Below are 6,000 nucleotides of genomic sequence, written 5' to 3'. Positions count from 1 at the left end.
CTTTACTTAATTTTCCAAACTCAGTTCCTAATAGCCTTTTGGTAGAGTATGTTTTTTCTATGTATGGAATCATATCATCTTCAAGTAGGGATAATTTGACTCCCTTCGTTCCTATTTATATGACTCTTATTTCATTCTCTTGTCTTACTTGCTTTGGCTAAGGTTTCTTATAGTGTGTTCAGTAAGAGCAGTGAGAGTGGACACCTTTGTCTTATTTCTGATTTTTAAAAATTTATTAAGTATGTATTATAGCCTAGGCAATTGGATCTTATGATGAACAGTTTAAAATTTTTTTTTTCTTTTCTGGTGCTGGGAATCAAATCCTGGGCCTTGTGCATGCTAGGCAAATGCTCTACCACTGAGATACATCCCAGCCCTAATTTTTAAAAAATTAGTATACATTAATTGTACAAGGGGGTTTCATTGGGATATTTCCATAGATGCATATAATGTACTTTGAAAAAGTTCACCCCTTCTGTTATATTCTCTAACTCTGCTTCCACCTACCCCACTTTCCAAATAGTATTTAGTGGGTTTTATTATGCTATCTTCACATGTATATATGTAACATATTTTGATCCTGTTCACAGTCTAGTACTCTCTCCTCCCCACTACCCTCTCACTGATTCCTTCTCCAAAGAGTCCCCCTTTTGTGTCCCATTATTATTATTGTTATTATCATCATCATTGTAATCAATGTCATCATCATTATTTTAGGAATATATCTCACATAAGAGCAAAAACTTGTGATATTTGGCTTTTTGAACTTGGTATCATCAACATGATGATTTCCAGTTCCATCCATTTTCCTGAGAATGTCATAATTTCATTCCCCTTTTTGGCTAAATAATACACCATTGTGTGTATGTACCTGGTTTTCTTTATCCAGTCACCAGTTGTTGGCATCTAGGCTGATTCCGTAGCTTAGCTATTGTGAATAGTACTGCAATAAACATGAGTGTGAAAGTATTTCTCTTGTATGTTGATTTATACTTATACAGCAGAGTCATTAGATAAGTCTATTTTTACTTTTTTGAGGAACCACCACACTGATTTCCATAGTGGTTGCACTAATTTATATTCCCTCCAAAGTGTATGAGTGCTCTTTCTTGCCTACATTCTCACAAGAATTGGATGTTTTTTGTTTTCTTGATGATAGCCAGTCTGGCTAGGGTGGGATAGAATCTTAATGGTGTTTTGATTTACAGTTCCTTTATGGTTAAGGATGTTGAACATTTCTCCATGTATTTATTAGGCAATTTGAACTTCTAAGACCTGTCAAATTTATTTGCCTATTTATGTTGACAACATTGTCTCATTCGTAACTTTAGAGGAAAAGATTTCCCCATTTAGTATGTCACTATAGTTTTATCATATATATCCTTTATTATGTGGAGGATGTTCCTTCTTTTTCTAATGTTGAATTTTATCAAATGCTTTTTTCTACATATATTAAGATGATTTTCTGGCTTTTGTCCTTGGTTCTGCTTATGTGCTCTGTTATCTTTATTGATTTGCATATTTTGACCCATTCTTGCATTCCTGGAATAAAACCAACTTCATCATGGTGTATAATATTTTAATATGTTGTTGAAATCAGTTTGCAAAATTTTTTTGGTGGTACTGGGGCTTGAATTTAGGGCCTCATGCTTCGTAGGCAGGCCCTCTACCACTTCAGCCACTCTGCCGGCCCAGTTTACAAATATTTTATTGAGAATTTTTGTGTCTTTGTTCATCAAGGAAATTGGTCTATAATTTTCTTTTCTTTTTTGGAACTAAAACTCAGGGCTTTGCACTGTTCTCCTTTTCATCTCTAATTTTATTAATTTGGGTCTTCTCCCTCCCTTTTGTTAGTTTGGCTAAGGGTTTATCAATCTTGTGTATCTTTTCAAGTAAATTTTGTGTTTCATTGATTCTTTGGTTCTTACTTACTTGTTTTCAGTTTGCTTTTCATTAATTTCTGCCTTAATCTTTATTATTTCTTTCCACTTACTAATTTGGGGCTTGGTTTGTTTTGTTTTTCTAGGAACTTGACATACATCGTTAGGTTATTTACTTGAGATCTGTTTTTTATGTAGGCAGACATAGCTATAAACTTTCCTCTTATCACTGCCTTTGCATTTCAAAGGTTCTGGTAAGTTGTGCTTTTATTTTCATTAGATTCTAGGAAGTTTTTTCTTTCCACCTTTTTTTTTTTTCTTCAATGACCCCTTGGTCAATTCAACAATGTATTTTTCAGTCTCCATGTCTTTTAGTACATTCTGTAGGTTTTTTTGCTATTGATTTCCATTCTATTGTAGACTGATAGAATGCAGGGGGAGTATATAAATTTTCTGTTTAAGACTTGCTTTATGTCCTAAAATACAATCGAGTTTGGAGAAAGTTCCATGGGTTTCTGAGAAGAATGTGTATTGTGCAGCTGTAGGAATATTCTTGGATGTTTGTTAGGTCCATCTTATCTATAGTGTCATTTAATTCTGAAGTTTCTTAGTTGATATTTTTATATGAATGACCTATCTATTGGTGAGAGTAGGGTATTGACATTTCATACTATTATTGTGTTGGGGTCTGCCTGTGGTTCTATATCCAAGAGTGTTTGTTTTATGAAACTGAGCATGCCAGCATTTGTTGCAAATATATTAACAATAGTTATCTGCTCTCAATGTATTATTCTCTTTATTAATATGAAGTGACATTCTTTATCTCTTCTAATTTTGGCTTAATGTGTGCTTTGTCAGATACCAGCATGGTTACTCCTGCCTTCTTGGAAAGTCTTTTTCTATCCTTTTGCCCTAAGCCAATGTTTGTCAGTGAGATACATTTATTTATTTAATGAAGCAAGTGGTCAGCTTGTTTTTTTTAACCCAAACTATCATTCTATGTCTTCTGATTAGAGAATTGAGAGTATTAACCTTCATTGTTATTATTTAAAGGTATGTAGTATTTCTTGTTATTTTGTTGTATTGTGATGTTTGCTTCTCTCCTACTCCTCATTTGCTATTCTACTCATGTAATGGGATTTTTTCTTTCCTGTATTTTTCCTGGATGTGTTTATGTTCCTCTTCTATGTAGGCTTTAAATATCTTCTTCAGTACTTGTTTAATAGTTATGAATTCCTTAAGTTTTATTTATCATGGAAGGTTTTTATTTTTCCAATTATGCAGGATAGCTTTACTGGACATAGTAATTTAGGTTGACAGTTGTTTTCTTTTAGGACTAGGAATATATCATTTCATGTCCTGCTTGATTTTAGAGTTTTTGTTGAGAAATCTCCATTATTTCGATGGGTTTGCCTTTTATATGACTTGTTGCTTCTCTCTTGAAGCTTTTGATGTACTTTGTTAAACTATGTTTAACTTTTTAACTACAATATATCTGGGTGTATTTATATGATCTTGCCCATTTCAGGTTCTGAAAGCCTCCTGTACCTAGGACAATTCTCTCATTTTCAATATTGGGGATGTTTTCTGTTATTTCTTTTTTTTTCATTTATTCATATGTGCATATAATGTTTGAGCCATTTCTCTCCCCTACCCCCTGCTCCCTCCCTCTCCTCTCTTACCCCCTCACTTCCAGGCAGAAACTGTTCTGCCCTTATCTCTAATTTTGTTGAAGAGAGAGTATAAATAATAATAAGAAAGACAAAGCATTTTTGCTAGTTGAGATAAGGATAGCTATACAAGGAGATTCCTAGCATTGCTTCCATGTACAAATGTGTTACATTCTAAGTTGATTCTTCTCGAACTGACCTTTTTTTCATTGAAGATGTTACCTATTAGATTGTACCTCTTCTCCTTCTATACCCATGATTTATAGTTTTTTTTTTAATGGTGTTCCTGAGGTCTTGCATGTTCATTTGTATTTTCTTAGAATTTTATTCTTCTACTTGATCTTCATCCCTTGATATTCTATTTTCAACTTGTTCTGTTCTATTAGCAAACTGTAACCTGGGTTTTTCATTTTAGTTATTGAGCTTTTCATTTCCAGGATTCCAATTTGATTTTTTGTCATGATTTCTGTATCTTTTTTTGAATTCCTCTTTCATGTCTTGTATTGTCTTCCTTATTTCATTCAGCTGTTTATTTGTACTCTTTGAATCATTCAAGTGCTTATACATATCCTGTGTAATTTCATTGATCATTCTTATTCTTTTGAGTTCATCGAGTTCATTGCTTCACTATCATTCAAGTCATTTATTGTGGAATTGTTGACTTTGGGAGGGGATATCTTACCTTATTTTTTCATAGTACTTTTGTTGCTATGTTGGGATTTAACATCTGAGGCCAAATTTTTTGTTGGGAGTTTTAATCTCCCATGTCCTTTATAGTTGGAGCATTCACAATATTTAAGTAAGACTGGGTAGTGCTTGGGTTGTGGTGTATTTTCTCATCACTGGACTAGGGAGTGTGGCTCAGTAGTCAAACACTGGAAAACTGTGTTTGATACTGGTTCCAAACCCCTACACCATTCACAGAGAGGAATCTTAGCTGCAATCATAGTTGATAAACACCCACCATGAGAATAAAGCAATACCTAAAAAGTAACAGCCAGTGCCTCCAGAATATTTAGAGGTTTAAAGGAGCAAAAATAATACTTCATAAATTAGGAAGCCCTAGAAATTAGGGTAGTATTGGAAAGAAGATAAGAGGAATAGTGCTAATGAGCAGTACAAGATATATGGTATTATAAAGCTGGAAGGGGAGATGACTAAGGTTAATAGAAAGGGTAATGAGACAGGCGAATGAGACAGGTAGAAAAGATCCAGCTAAAGATGTATTGGGAGAGAAAGAGGAAAGAAGAAAAAAACAAACAAATGATCTGGCAATGTAACTACCTGCTAAAATTAAAGGCAAAAAAGAGAATTGTGTATAGGAGAACAGAAGAAAAATAGGTGTGTGACCTATACAAATTATAGACAGAAAGAAAGTAGAATTGGGGAGGGTGCTAGGAAAGAGAGAGAAAATAAATGGTTAAAAATTTGAATATTAAAAAGTGGGTATTGAGGTTTATATATAATGACTGCAAAAAAAGGGAGGGGGAGAGAATTAGGAGCAAGCAAGCTGGTGGCTGAGTAATATCATAGGAGTTTCTGTGATGTGATTAATGTAGCTGCTACTTTGCAGGGCCAGGTAGGTTGGGCCAGAGATCTCTGCTGCCTGTAGCTTTCCTCACCAGGCTGTCATCCTACTGCCTTCAGAGTCAGTGCTTGGTCCATGCCGATGGTGTCTGCAGATCTGTGCTTGCCTGTTCTTGCCAATGAGCATGTGGGAATCTAGTGGAATCAAATCTACTGTGCTGCCAATGTTGATTTCCTAAGTAGTTGTGCAGGGAATTTGGTGTGGGAATAGCTGTATAGTAAGGTGGGTACATGAGGAGAGGTGCTGGGTGATGTTACCCAGCTACCATCTTGCTTGCAACCAACCATGTTCCTGATTCTAAAGAAAATGCTTTTTAGTTTTTCCCCATTTAGTATGTTGCTGGCTATGGGTTTTTCATTTATCACTTTTAGTATGTTTACATATGATCCTTCTATACCTAATTTGTTCAGGACTTCTATCATGAAGGGATGCTGAATTTTATCAAGTGACCTTTCTCCATCTATTAAAATGATCATGTGATTTTATGCTTTATCCTGTTGATATTTATTGATTTGCATATGTTAAGTCATCTTTTTATCACTGGAATGAAACTAAGTTGATCATGTGAGTGATTTTTTTTGTTGTACTTTTGAATTCAATTTGCAAATATTCTACTGAGGATTTCTGCATCTATATAGGGATGTTAATCTACAGTTTTCTTTTGTTGTGTCTTTGTAAGGTTTTTGTAGCAAGATAATGCTGGTCTTATTGAATGAGTGGACAGGTTTCCTTCCTTTCAATTCTATGGAATGTTTTAGAAGCATTGATGTTAATTATCCTTTAAAAGTTTGGTAAAATTCAGATCTCAGCCTGGTGGCATACCCTATAATCCAGCTACACCAGAGGCAAAGATCAGAGGATC

Source organism: Castor canadensis, chromosome 8 (assembly GCF_047511655.1).
Source record: "Castor canadensis chromosome 8, mCasCan1.hap1v2, whole genome shotgun sequence".
In the NCBI taxonomy this organism is placed as follows: Eukaryota; Metazoa; Chordata; class Mammalia; order Rodentia; family Castoridae; genus Castor; species Castor canadensis.
This window is presented reverse-complemented; position numbering follows the sequence as displayed.